General features: G+C 38.7%; 1 protein-coding gene across 1 annotated transcript in view; it reads right to left on the bottom strand.

Moving 5' to 3' along the window:
- Positions 1–15256, bottom strand: part of LOC140145892 (adhesion G protein-coupled receptor L2-like) — a 217448-nt gene that overhangs the window by 181374 nt on the left and 20818 nt on the right. The gene's annotated exons all lie outside the window — the stretch shown is intronic.

Genomic DNA, 15256 nt, shown 5'->3' with positions numbered 1-15256 from the left:
AACTTGGAGAGTGTGTCACAGTTTCTGATTTCAGCTGGTAAGTTGTTCCAGATGTGCGGAGCGATATATGTAAAAGTCCGGTTATGAGCAGATATGAGTGTTTTAGTAGGAGTGCGTTCGGATAGCCGGGTGATGTCAGAAGCTGAACGAAGACTAGCTCGTAGCGGCTGGTACAGTGTCAGGCAAGATGCTAAATAGTCGGGCGCAGCTCCATGGAGGCACTTATAGACGAGTACAATGATCTTAAATGTTATACGGTCTTTGACAGGTAGCCAGTGCAGTTGTTGTAAGCACGGCGTGGCATGGTCAAATTTCAGCGCACCACAAATTAACTTCGCAGACCAGTTTTGTATGCGTTGGAGCCGTTTGATGTCAGTTTTGTTGGAGCCAAGTAATAAAGCATTACCGTAATCGAGTCTTGATAGAACTAGAGCCCGGATGACAGAGTGACAAGAATCAAAGTCAAGATATTTGCGAATCGCGCGATATATTTCTCAGTTGATAGTTGAGACTGGTGCAGAGACTTGTGATATGAGAAGACATTGTCATTGAAGTGTCAAAGACAACTCCCAGATTACGGACATTCTCAGAAGGTGTTATTGTCCTACCGCAAACTTGCAAGGATACAGGAGGCATCTTGCACTTGAGATGTTCAGGAACAGCAACAAAAAACTCTGTCTTCTCTTCATTGAGCTTGAGCATGTTCTTCGTCATCCATGACTTGATGTCAAAATGCACGAAGAGAGCTGCGAGAGCGAAGTTGTGATTGATTGTGGGTCACATGGATTGAATGGCAAATACAGTTGTATGTCATCAGCATACGTATGGAATTGCAGTCTGTGCTGCCGCACTATGCGACCAATGGGAACAGAGTAGATGGTGAATGACTGTGGGCCCATGATCGACCCCCTGAGGTAGGCCATACTTCAAAACATGAGAGTTGGAGAACACCCCATCAATACAAACACATGATGTTCTCTCCGACAGGTAAGATTTATACCATTCCAGCGCAGTCCCTGTTACACCGATGTCATGATGAAGGCGATCAAGCAAGATTGAGTGGCTCACAGTGTCAACGCTGCGCTTAAGTCCAAAAAGGACTAGGAATACACCTCTGCGCTGAGAAACATGCTGCATGATGTCGTCTTTAACTTTCAGCAGGGCCGACTCCGTACTGTGTGAAGTCCTGTAAGCCGACTGTAAGGGTTCACATAGATTTTCTCTGGTCATGTAATCATTGATGTTATTGACAGCATGTTTTTCGATGACTTTCGACACAAATGGTATGTTTGATACTGGGCGATAGTTTCTTAACTCGTTGGGGTCCAGCGATTGTTTTTTGATGATTGGAGCAACGACAGCGTGCTTCAATGAGGATGGGAACACTCCAGAGCTGAGAGATGTATTGACAACCTCGGTGATCATTGGAACAAACATTGATGGGTTTTGTTTTATGAACCATGTTGGCAACAGGTCCAGAAGACAAGTTTTTGATGGTGCTTTGTTGATATGAGCTAAGATTTCTTCTTCACTCACTGGGTTGAATTCATGAAAACTACAATCAACAGGTGAGGATGGAGCTACATCACTAGCAACATTGGCATTCTCAAGTTCTTTTTCAATGCCTTCAGAGATTATGTTGACTTTATCAGTAAAGAAGGTGGCAAAGTCAGTACTTAGATCTTGTGGAGATTCATGTGCAGGTAGTGTTTTTGTGCCTTTTCCGAGGAGGGAATTTACTTTCTTGAACATTGTCTTAGAGTCAGCTTGTTCAAATTCGATCTGTAATGCTCCTTTTGGCTTTGTCTATCATTTCATTAACCAGCTTTCTTTGGTCAATGTAGATCTGACGGTGAATTTCAAGGCCGGTTGTCCTCCATTTACGCTCGTATTTGCGGCGGAGGCGACGGGCAACATGGATATCAGTATTGTACCAAGGCTGATGTGGTCTATTGGTACGAGATCGGACAGTGGTAGGAGCATGCTTATCAAGAGTGTTCTTTATGGTGTTATTGTAGAGTTCAACAAGATTATTGACAGTGTCACTTTGAGAATCAAAGTCAGAGATAAGATCATCATGGAAGGATTTGAGATCAATATCTTTGAAATTGCGTGTGACAAACTCGGTTTTCTGATATTTTGGCTTTGACATTGCGATTAAGCAATAAACAACATGATGGTCAGAAAGCATTGATTCTTGGATGCAGTCCTTGATGAGATTGTCTTCAGGACGTGAGATAACAAGATCTAATGTATTCCCAGATCGATGTGTTGGGAATGTAACGTGTTGCTCAAAACCTGAATTGCCGAGTGTAGTCATAAAATTGGACACATCTGATTTTGTCGGGTTATTAACATGTATGTTGAAGTCACCCACCAATACAACTTTACGGTTGAGAGTATTCACAAAGCCTCCTATGAAAGTATCAAATTCATCCAAGAAAGTGGATGTTTTGAAGCCATTGACTGGGGATGGATAGGGCCTGTACACAGCAATGAAATACACGCTTTTACTTATGTTGGTAAAGCATGCGTGCTCAAAGGTGGTGAAGTGATGACCCGTAGGAATGAGCTGTAATTTCAGGTCATCTTTAAATAAAGCCCCAATACCTCCACCATAGTTTTCTGAATTGCGTGGTACACTTATGAAGGAGTAACCTGCAGGCGTTAGATCTGCTATGACGACGGATCGGACTCATTTAGCCATGTTTCCGTGAGAATCGTGAAGTCGATGTCGTGCTCGAGCATAAAGTCCAAATACATTGTGACTTTGTTACGGATGGACCGTGCATTCCAAACGCAGAAGGATAGATCATGATTTGTGTCAATGGAAGCAGAATGTGATGAGTTTGATTGTAACACAGAATGTACAGTAGCTGGTAATTTCTTCTTTTTTCCCCTTCTGGTTGGCTTGTGTGAATTAATACCAAGTGACTTGATATTATTCCAAACGGCTTGATCAAGTCTAGTAGAGTTACCACTATTACATGATAAGATATCACTCCTACTATAACACATTGTGATTGTCCTGTAGCTAATTAGTCCATCAATAGGATGAGTACTCTGAAGTGGATTAATCTGATCAATACATGGGTTCAGTGTACAGTCAAGAGGATTAGACTGATCAATCCATAGGTATCCAATTGAAATAGATGACACCACAAGCAATGATATCCAAACACTGTGTATAAATATGGTGGCCATGGGCTTCAGTAGGGAGGATGATGTAGAAAAACAAGTCAATGTTATTGAAGAAGTCGATGAAGAAGTCAATCACAATACGGTAACCCCATCACGCCATCGCTTATTTCATTATAACTTTTGCTGCATGCCTGCCCATGCGGAGTATTACCCTAAACATTGTCATAATAGTCTGATTTGTGTGGTTGAATTGGGACAGGTTTCTGACTTTCTCCTTGTCATGCATTAAAAGATAGGTCAATGCCACAGTTTACTTGCTTTCTTCTTGCCATACATGATAAAGCTATTTTCCAGAGGTAGAACGAAATCTACCAACATATGACAATAGATTACATGAATAGGTGTATTATAAATAAACCAATATAGTAGGGCTATATATTTAGGCCTATTGGAGGAGGGGATGTGGTGTTGCTTAGTTGGCCAGGAGCCTGTTTCTCCCCCTGGCCATATATCGTGACATGTTGCTAATTAAGCCACATTTATATAAGAATCTTCCGATCAACTGATTGCGAGTCCAAGTCATGACCGGGCTGTTGTTATTCTCAAATATTAAGATAAATAAAGCTGACACACAAGAGAAATGATTTGGAGATCCCAAGGGCTTGATATCTACTCCACAACTGCAAGACCTATGGAAATATAAATGCAATAATTGACTTTAACTCATTTGCAATCATAATACATAATACTATTTTCTTTGTATCTTATTGTTTTTATCAATAATCAATATTTTTAAATGAGCTAAAATGACTGGAAAGGCCGATTAATATGTCATTTTTGCCAATATGTTGCCAAAATCTATCAAGCTCCAGGATCTATCTTTATGGTTCAACAACCCTCTTTGTTTTTTTGAAGCAAAGCTTTAAAATCTGCCTCAGTTGAATTCACTATAGCAACCTACCAGCTCTCTGTCAACCAACCATATGAACAGGGTTGCCAAAAGATTTTAGCCCGAACTGCGGGTCAAATAATCGAAAAGTCACCCAATTTGTCTCTTTACCATTGGTTTCTATGGGGCAGGAAACTATCGGAAGTCACGGTAGCCAATGTTGAAAAGTCTCTCAATTTTTTTCTTAACCATTGGTTTCTGTGGGACAGGAAACTGTCAAAAGTCACAGGGAAAATATTCAAAAGTCACCCAATTGGGTTACCAAATCGCGGGTTTGGCAACCCTGCATATGAACTCCTAAATGCAAACTTGATTAGAGTTTGATGATGTGATCAATTACTTCCAATAGCCAATAATGTTGCAAATTCCCACATGGTCTATTATGCCATGATTGCTTTTCCCCATTCTCCTCCTGCCCATATTGGTACCAATATGTTTTGTTTTCGATGAAGAAGTCAATCACAATACGGTAACCCCATCACGCTATCGCTTATTTCATTATAACTTTTGCTGCATGCCTGCCCATGCGGAGTATTACCCTAAACATTGTCATAATAGTCTGATTTGTGTGGTTGAGTTGGGACAGGTTTCTGACTTTCTCCTTGCCATGCATTAAAAGATGGGTCAATATGAGACAGTTTACTTGCTTTCTTCTTGCCATACATGATAAAGCTATTTTCCAGAGGTAGAATGAAATCTACCAACATATGACAATAGATTACATGAATAGGTGTAATAAACCAATATAGTAGGGCTATAGTTTAGGCCTATTGGAGGAGGGGATGTGGCGTTGCTTAACCCTTAAGCGGGCTTCAGACTCGAGTATTGTACGTACAATATTGTATGTACAATATATACGTTATTTAATCTATTGCCATTCTATTTCAGTAATGTTTAAGTTCTAACGAATGTTTGATGACGAAAAATCGATAATATGTTACATACAATATCTAGAAGAAATATATTATCGATTTTACGTCATCAAACATTCGTTAGAACTTAAACATTACTGGAAATAGAATGGCAATAGATTAAATAACGTATATATTGTACATATAATATTGTACGTATAATAAAAAGTCTGTATACTGCTTAACGCTCCTGAATACTACAAAATACTACTTGATATATGCGCTGTTCGTGCATGCATCCCACGTGGTGTGATGACGCAATCGCCCTAAGTGATATATAGGCACGGTTTCACATCAAGACCCGTGGCAAAGTGTCGCCGACCGAGTGCTTGGCATGCGAGGGGTCTCGGGTTCGAATCCCACCCAGAGCAAACAACTTCTTTCCTTCTTTTCTCTCTTTATTCTTTCCTTCTTTCCCTTCCCGTCGTAAAAAAGCCCCTAGGCGGTTAGGGTTAAGGGTGGCCTGGGGGTGGCCAGGAGCGGTTCCTCCCTGTTTCTCCCCCTGGCCATATATCGTAACATGTTGCTAATTTAGCCACACATAAGAATTTTCTGATCAACTGATTGCGAGTCCAAGTCATGACCGGGTTGTTGTTATTCTCAAATATTAAGACAAATAAAGCTGACACACAAGAGAAATGATTTGGAGATCCCAAGGGCTTGATATCTACTCCACAACTGCAAGACCTATGGAAATATAAATGCGATACTTGGCTTCAACTCATTTGCTATAAGTGCCAATACAATCACAATTTGTTTAACCAGTTGGTCCAGCTGGACACACACTTGGGTCCTGATGAGACCAGACTCAAGCAAAATCCTCAAGCCAAGCTTAAAAGCTTATAAAGCATGCTGGCCAATGGTCCTCAAATCGAATAATCAATTGAGAGGTTGACCCACTGTTCACAAGGCAAGCATTTCACAGAAAATACCCACATTTCGGAAGTCACAAAACACTCCGATGTAGTTTGGGCCACAGGATTTTCTGCCAGCAACCCAAATATTATCCTTTCATGACATTATTAAACTAATTATCCCTTGTAGTTGGCCCACTTTCATGTATAAAAACCACAAGTTGATGCGATTTTGCACATAAATTTAGACATAATGAAATCAGAACACAGTGCATGCAACATTTCTACAGCAACCACTAATTTAACTACAAGTGTGTGCGCCCACAGTCTGCATGGCTATTGTTAGGGCTGCCAGTTCCTTCAGACAGAAACTTATGATGACTATATTCTTTGCTCAACTAGTAACAGACGAAAATGTTCGGCTTTTACTAATGCATCAACTTTAGATTGTGTAAATTTTCGAAAGCGTGTGCCATGCACACAATATGCCTTAATGGTTTCATGTTGGCCCTATACCTATGTTGCAGCCTTTTTCAAAGTGCATATCCCCAGGCCCATAGCCAGAACTTATTTTGAGTAGGGGCAGAATTCTGGTCTTTGATGCATCAGCACCACATAAATTATGCGCTTGTGCACGATGCAGGGTATGTCTGAGTGGGATGTGACCCCTCATAAGTTGAATTTTTTTAAAATTAGGTGTGCACTATTTTAAATGAGGGTTTCATTATTTTATTGGCAATTCGAGCAAGGTGGATGGTGGACCTCTTGTGGGCATCTGAGATGAAAATGCAGAGTTTAAAGTAAAAAAAGTTCTCAAAAACAAGGGTTTGGCTCCTTTAAAACTAGTGAAGTATAATTGAACTACTTTTTTGTGGTTGAATTTGGTACCAGTTCAGGACCCACGCTTTCTTTTCACACACTATTGTGTAAAATGCCAGTTCCTTTTAGATCAGAAGCTGACCACAAAATGCAACAAATGGAGATTTTAGTATAATACAGATTTGTGAAAGAAGAATATATTTCACATGCACACTCTGCAGGTATTATAGGTGTAAACTGCACTGCGTGACTGTTTTGAGGTGAGCGCTGAGAATCATACACTAAGTGACCCAAGCCTATAAAGTGGATTCTTTGGCTTCACCTGATCTAAAAATTGGATTTTTTAAAACTTTTTTATTTATTTAAAGAAGAAGATTTTATTACATGGGAAATATAAATACACATAATTTTTGCATTAACCCTAACCCTACCCGTGGTTTTTTGGCTATCGGAAGGGAAAGAAGGAACGAAAAGGAGAGAAGATGAAGAAGAAAGTCACTTGGCACCCCGGATTGAACCTCGGACCCCTCGCATGCCACGCAGAAGATCCCCAGCATGTAGCTACACAGGTGACGTTGGCCCGCCAGCGATTCCCTGGGTATATATGACTTGGTCTGATTGCGTCATCAAGTCCCGTGGAATGCATGCACGCAGAGTGGTTTTAATAGTGAGCTTTAGTAGCCGTGTTCAGACGGACTTAGGGGTAAGTTCGTGTTAAGCTAACACGAAGCTACCTCTGAGGTAGCTTCGTGTTCAGCGACCGTCTGAACAAGTATCGTGTTAACTACCTCGAAGCTTAACACGGAAGATTTACCACAGAGAAATCTCTGTGGTAGCGCGCTAACACGAAGCGATCGTTCCGTGTTAGCGCCCGTATGAACAAGATTCCGGGGTAAGCTTGACCTTATGGATACAACACTTACAATTTCGCAGTATTTTAAATTTCTTTAGCAACAAATTCACAATAATTTATCTCCGTTTCTCACCGAGAATGAACATGATGAAAGAAGCACCACAAAAAGGGAAAACAAAACAAAACATTAAACTGGTCAAAAGAAGAAACGGAAGAGCTTATAAGAAATTGAGTGGAGAAGAAAATAACAGCTAAAAACATGTATAGGACATAATTGCCTTGTAACTAAGAGACATCGGCTTCCGCAGTGTACTTGCAGTATAGCAAACGGCCCTATAACTTCCAGGAAATTCTTATATTTACCACGAAGCAAAGACCGAGCTCTGCAGCTAACACGGAGTGCTTAGAGTTAAAGACCACGAGGAAGGACCGTGTGGACAAGTATCCGTGTTAAGTCATGACCTTGCACTACCTCCGTATTACGGTAACACGGAGGTAAGCTCCCGTGTGATCATGCCTAGTGAGTCCTAGTTGGGTTAGAGTTAAGGAATCGGATAGCACAGTATTTTTATGGGACCTGAGAGCACATCTGTTAATTATCATAATTATAACACTCCTTTTAATCATTTGCCATAAAATATATGTACCGGTATTTCAAAAAATCAAAATTATTGGATATCAAGGACTTTCCTCATATTCAAAATGCAATTCGATGTCTGATGAGCTCTCGGGTCCCACAAAAAATATGTGAAAACTTCTCTATCCGAGTCCTTAAATCACCATCATCATATACCGTAGAATTACATCTACAAGCATATTATAATGCCTCTAAACGAGGGTGTTTTTTTGACGAAAGAGACAAAAGGCTGACCCACAAAAACATTATTTGGAGTTTGAGCAGCAACTATATTAATGATACAGGCCACTGTACAAATATGTATTATTAGAAGACCAACCTACTAATGTAATGTTTTGTGGAGGGTGCACCGTGCAGGTGCCTGCCTTTCATCTCTTTCATCAAAAAGAACTTGTTTAGAGAGTAGAGACATTATACAATGTACTTTTAGATGGATTCTATGGTATATTCAGAACGGAAAAACAGGCCTGTCCTTTAAAATGCAGTTCGTTACTTTCTACCAGGTGTTTACACTGAAAACCACAAGATTAAAATGTGCACTTTTATGGGTGAAAAAAGTAATACGGAATTGTTTGGACAAATTTCCAATCCAAATGTTTTCTCCAGTTGCCGTGGATACCATAGGAGCTTACCATAATGGGTAGTAATCTGATTATATAGCTTTTGGATGTGAAAACCATAGTAGAATATTATTCAAGGCACTCACTGCCTGGAGTGAAAAAAATATTAAAGCAATAATGTGCAATTTTGTGAAGAATAATCTAGATTCTTATTTGTTTTCCACATAATGTCAGTTTTCACTGAAAGAAAATTGCTATTTCATTCCAGCACCTATCGTCAATGCGTGATGTATCAGCTTGCCGAATGTTATTGAGCTTCACTTAGCTGGGATGTATAAATAAGACGCAAAACAAATGGTGATATATACAATTTATGTGACACTGATTAAATGATATACATGCACCAGATGTGTCAGCCATCACTCGATCGGCAAACTCAGGAAAAAACGGAGATCTCCGGATTTATCATGAGAACTTACATTTTACTGTAATTAAAAGCAATTCAGGCTTACTCTTTCGCATGGTATTTTAGTACACCATTGGGCATTACAATCATGCAAAAAGTAGACATGGGGAAGATCATTTGGCTTTGCTCCCTAACACTAAAATATTGGCAATGCTACAGTGTTCTTCTGAAAAAGTCTCATTATACCAAATATTATGTGACTTAGCAAAAAGAAGTTGAACATATTATTGAGTGATAATACAAGCAGATTAAACTGTATTTGTTTGCCAGTATTTATATCGGATATCAAGCATAAAATCTATTGCATTCCATATTACAATTGAAACTCAATGAGCCATAAAGCATAACAAACTTATGATCGCAAACAAAGATTGCCAAAATGACTAACCTTGAGGACAAAAACTGCAAAATATTGACAAACATTTTTTTAAAGTAGATTAAAAATTAAAACTTTTGATCCAAACACAAGAAAGTTATTCCTACCTCCGAATTTTCACATGGTTACTTCCAAGGCCTGTATGCGGGGCTTTTTTGGGGTGCAGGTTTTGTAAAAGTTGACCTGGTTTTTTTTTTCAATGAAGGGAGGGGTGAGTGGACCTTCTTCCCAAAATCTGGACCTTTTTTGATCCAAAAAACAGAAAAACTAGATTTTTTGGGAGCATGTGGTTACTCCATCTTTCATCGGCAGAAATTGATGTTGAGTATTAGGTTGTGACCTTTTAGGGCTAAAGAATCTTGAAATTTCCCATCAAATTCGAGAAACTTTTGAAAAAAACAAACATCTTGTTTAATAACCTTAGAAATGGGATAGGATTGTGCAGCTTGGTCAGCACACTGCTGCCAAAAATTAATTCAAGTAATATAAAAACAAAACTTAACACACATGCACAAAAACACTTGAATTGCCCAAATTTTGGCATGACTGTAAAACTTTGCAGAACAAAACCTTACAGTTTTTACCCAGTAGTGTCGAAAATTGATAATAATAAACGCTTCAGTTTTATTGTTGACACAAGCAGGTGAAGAGTAGGAGTGTTATTGTGACACTCCAGTGATTCACTGGGTATACTCAGACACACACAAACTATCAAGGGTTCAAACCTCTGAATGAAAACTCCAAGTTGTGTCCAGCTAGAAACTCTGACTCGCCCCTCAGCCCAGAACCACCATAACTAACATCTGCTTGGGGTGTATACAGGGAGAGGGGGAAGTACCCTATAAAAATCCATGAAGGCCCAGTTTTCCCCATTTTTTTGTGGGAGAAAACCCGGTGGGGTCACTCCCTGGCAGGGGGGACACGTAGGACCGTTACCACAAGTACAAATTACCCCCTTTTGCAGTCGATTTCAAGGACAAATCATGAAAATTTACCCCCTTTTTTACTCCAAAACAAGGACAAAATGGTACTCTGAAACACCCCTATTTTTTAGATTCCGAGGACACATTTGCTATTTGGACCCTATTTCAACATTTCAAGGACGAGGCTTTTATGAATGTTTTTTTTCAGTAATTAACAGGGCATCACAGAATTTAAGTACATGTAGTACCCCTTGAATATAAATTGGCTATTGCAAAATGTGCGCGAATTTATGCTAAGGCTACGCACGAAATAGAACCGAGAACAATATTGATCATGGGATGAGTACGAAGTAGGAAACTAAATTTAGCCTATTCCTTATCTGGTCAGCTATCCACGGGATCGGGAGAAAATAATAAGAACCCCTTTTTTCGATTTCTTGGACATTTGTGCGATATTAACACCCCTATTTTTCCAATTTCACAGGCAATTTTGTCCGCGGACAAGCCCTAAAAATTACCCCTTTTTCTGCGATTTTGGTAACGATCGTGCGGTCAGTATTGCAAGTTGAGTGACCCCACCGGGGGAGAAAATTGACAAAATTAACCTGAGTTTCATGCCAAATCAGATCTAGCCACATGTCTGCCCCCGTGTCTGCCCGTCATTTTGCATTTGGCATTTAAAAAAATAGTGCTTGAATACATTCTGTGAACTCAAAACAAGATCAGACTAATAAATCAAGGCTATCACAGTAGCATTTAAAGGTGCAGAGGTCTGGTTTATGTTTGCAAGGTCATATTTTGACAGGCACTTGCCAAATCCTAGCTAAGACCCTGGCATCGCACGACCGAAAAACTCTTGGCTGAACCTTAAAGGGTTCTGATCCTCTTGAGTTTCCGTATCCCATGTGGACGTACCTATTTACAGTAAAAAGTTTATTTGTGAGCGGAAATATGCCCTGATCTTTAGTGTGGTTTGGGGCTGTTTGTATGGGATTTGATTCATTCATATGTAGTTATTAATATCACTATGAACATGATGAATAGAAGAGTCAATGTGCAGTCAAAGTTTTATATTCCAGTGATCAATTTATTCTTTCATTGTATGGGAGTCACTCAAGTTCGGTTGGTAGGGATGTGCTCCTGAGAATTTGACTGTAGACCCATCCATACTGTAGTCTGTAGGCCTACCAATTTTCCATTTTGGACCCATCGCTATAGGGTCACTCCATATCAAATCAAGGAGGCGCCCCACCTGACCCCCTCAGATTTGATTTATATTTTAGTCATATGTTGTACCTGTAAAAATATTAAAAACCTGCAAATTTGAGGTCTGTAGCTCTTACGGATTTTCTGTGGCAGCCATTTAAAGTTGGAGTAAGGGAGTCTAAATTTGGACCCAAAAGTTGCCCTTTAATCTTTTTTCATCTTTGGGCGTTTGTGCCTTCTTTATAAAAAGAAAGAGAGGTCTGAAACTTTGCATACACACTAACTGCATGCCCAATTTGTCAAAAATAAAAAATAAAAAATTCTGTAATTGCTTGGCGTTGTGTCACGGGCTCATTAAATATGCAAGAAAAAAATGTAATGTTTTGTAAACTGGCAAGTTTAGCCCCCTAAATTCACATTTTTTGTCAGATTAATTATTTTTGTTGTCACCGATGCTATATATAGGATAAATACAATGCATACCCAAAAATTGGGGTCACAACTCATTTACATTTCGAACAGCGCCCTCACGAAGATGGAATTTATTGCACATTCAACATTTTCAGGGAGCCCAAAGTCGATGTGGTCCACCTTCAAAGTTTATAAAACATCACTTTTATATAACTACAAGTCTTAAATTACAACTTTGCTAAGTCCCAGTAATTGTATAGGTTGACTTCATATAAAATGACAAGCCCAAAGTTAACCATTTTCTTATGATTGCATGTAGTGCAAATGTGCGAATTCGGAAGGCTTGAAAGTCAAATTGGCCCCAATATTGAAAATAAAATGGAAATAAAAGTAAATAGGGCCAATAACTATGAATTTAGTCATTTATTTTTAATATAGTGGCCATTTTGACTTTTAAACCTTCCGAATTCGGCACATTTGCAGTACATGCAATCATAAGAAAACGGTCAACTTTAGGCTTGTCGCTTTATATGAAGTCAATCTATAAAATTAATGGGATTGAGCAAAGTTGCAATTTAAGACTAGTAGTCATATAAAAGTGATGTTTTATAAATTTTGAAGGTTGACCACATCGACTTTGGGCCCCTGAAAATGTTGAATTTGCAATAAATTTCATCTTTGTGAGGGCGCTGTTCAAATGTAAATGAGTTGTGACCCCAATTTTTGGGTATGCATTGTATTTATCCTATATATAGCATCGGTGACAAAAAAAAAAATTAATCTGACAAAAATGTGAATTTAGGGGGCTAAACTTGCCAGTTTACAAAACATCTTCGTGAGGGCGCTGCACTCCAACTTTAAATGGCTACCATAGAAAATCTGTATATATTGAAAACGAAATGGAAATACAAGTAAATGGGGCCAATAACTACTCATCTAATCATTTATTTTTAATATTGTGGCCAATTTGACTTTCAAGCCTTCCGAATTCGGCACATTTGCACTACATGCAATCATAAGAAAATGGTAAACTTTGGGCTTGTCATTTTATATGAAGTCAACCTATACAATTACTGGGACTTAGCAAAGTTGTAATTTAAGACTAGTAGTTATATAAAAGTGTTGTTTTATAAATTTTGAAGGTGAACCACATCGACTTTGGGCCACCTGAAAATGTTGAATTAGCAATAAATTTCATCTTCGTGCGGGTGCTGTTCGAAATGTAAATGAGTTGTGACCCCAATTTTTTGGGTATGCATTGTATTTATCCTATATATAGCATCGGTGACAACAAAAAATAATTAATCTGACAAAAAATGTGAATTTAGGGGGGCTAAACTTGCCACTTTACAAAACATTACATTTTTTCTTGCATATTTAATGAGCCCGTGACACAACGCGCAATTACAGATTTTTTTTATTTTTTATTTTTTGACAAATTGGGCATGCAGTTAGTGTGTATGCAAAGTTTCAGACCTCTCTTTCCTTTTATAAAGAAGGCACAGACTCCCAAAGATGAAATTTATTTAAGGTTGGTCTGAACCCTGGAATTATGGAAACGTTCGGGCCTCATAACTTCTAAATTGTTTGTCTAAAGTATATAAAAGTATACATATTTAGAATGGCAAAGACTGGATAAGTTCATCTGTGAGGTCAAATTTGGGCCAAAATGGCACTTTTGGCCCAAAATCCCAAAAATAACGGTTTTTTGGCCCACTTCTTTTTTGTGCACCATAACAAAAAAAAAAATTCTTGGGCCAAAATTGTTTTTTTATTAATTTTTAAAAACTAGATCAAAATATCTAGGACCCTTTTTTTCATTTTTTTGAATTTTGACCAATTTCACCAAAAATATTTGAAATTTGTGCCAAAATCGGGCTTTTTTATGATTTTTTTGAAAAATCAACATTTTTGACCATTTTTGGGGCAAATTTCTCAAAGTTAGTCGAAATTCAAAAAAATGAAAAAACGGGTCCTAGATATTTTGATCTAGTTTTTAAAAATTAATAAAAAAAAAATTTTGGCCCAAGAATTTTTTTGTTATGGTGCACAAAAAAGAAGTGGGCCAAAAACCGTTATTTTTGGGATTTTGGGCCAAAAGTGCCATTTTGGCCCAAATTTGACCTCACAGCTGAACTTATCAAGTCTTTGCCATTCTAAATATGTATACTTTTATATACTTTAGACCAACAATTTAGAAGTTATGAGGCCCGGAAGTTTCCATAATTCCAGGGTTCAGACCAACCTTAAGGGGTAACTTTTAGGTCCAAATTTAGACCTCCCTACTCCAACTTTAAATGCCTGCCACAGAAAATCCGTAAGAGCTACAGACCTCAAATTTGCAGGTTTTTAATATTTTTACAGGTACAACATATGACTAAAATATAAAGCAAATCTGAGGGGGTCAGGTGGGGCGCCTCCTTGATTTGATATGGAGTGACCCTATACCAAAATTCAAAATGTTTCAAATTTAATGCAAATTGATAAAGTTTTACAATTTTTCCCAAAATGTTTGACTACAAAGTAAATTACGGTAATTGTAATTCATAATGTACATGAACTGTGTTCGAGTGACACATCAAGAGCAGTAGGGAGGGGGTGGGGGCAATATGAGAAAAATAAAGAAAATGTGAAAACGTACGAAAACTGCACGACACACAGGGTTGTCTGAGGGGGCGTGTGCCCCATGAGAAGTGTTGCAAATGAAGACCTAATTCAAGCCCTTTAGTGGACCATTTTGACACTAGTATTATTGTGTATTAAAATTTTAGTTTGAAAAAGCCCAAAAAATGAAGGCCAAATGGAAGTCATTTGTGGACAAGTTTTCACTACTGTATTATTGTATAAATTATTGCTTAACAAACATAAAGAGTCTAGTGTCCCAAGCATATATAGGGGGTGTCTGAAGAAGTTGGAAGATCATTGCAAAATAATGGCCCTAGGTCCAATTGAATCCCCGCAGGCCCGTACGCAGGGGTGCGACCGCACCTCCCCAAATTTAACAAGGCGGTTCTCGAACCACGAGTCTCGCCTGCTTTTGTGACCGCCTGCTTTTGCGATAACTGTTGGTAGAGAGGTAAATGAATTTGGCGGTTATCGGCTGGGCACGATTATCTGGCTGATGGCAACTATACTGTACCCACCAAGTTT

The sequence above is a fragment of the Amphiura filiformis genome, chromosome 2, assembly GCF_039555335.1.
Source record: "Amphiura filiformis chromosome 2, Afil_fr2py, whole genome shotgun sequence".
Taxonomy (NCBI): domain Eukaryota; kingdom Metazoa; phylum Echinodermata; class Ophiuroidea; order Amphilepidida; family Amphiuridae; genus Amphiura; species Amphiura filiformis.
The sequence above is the reverse complement of the archived record's forward strand: the minus strand, read 5'-3'. Positions and strand labels throughout refer to the sequence as shown.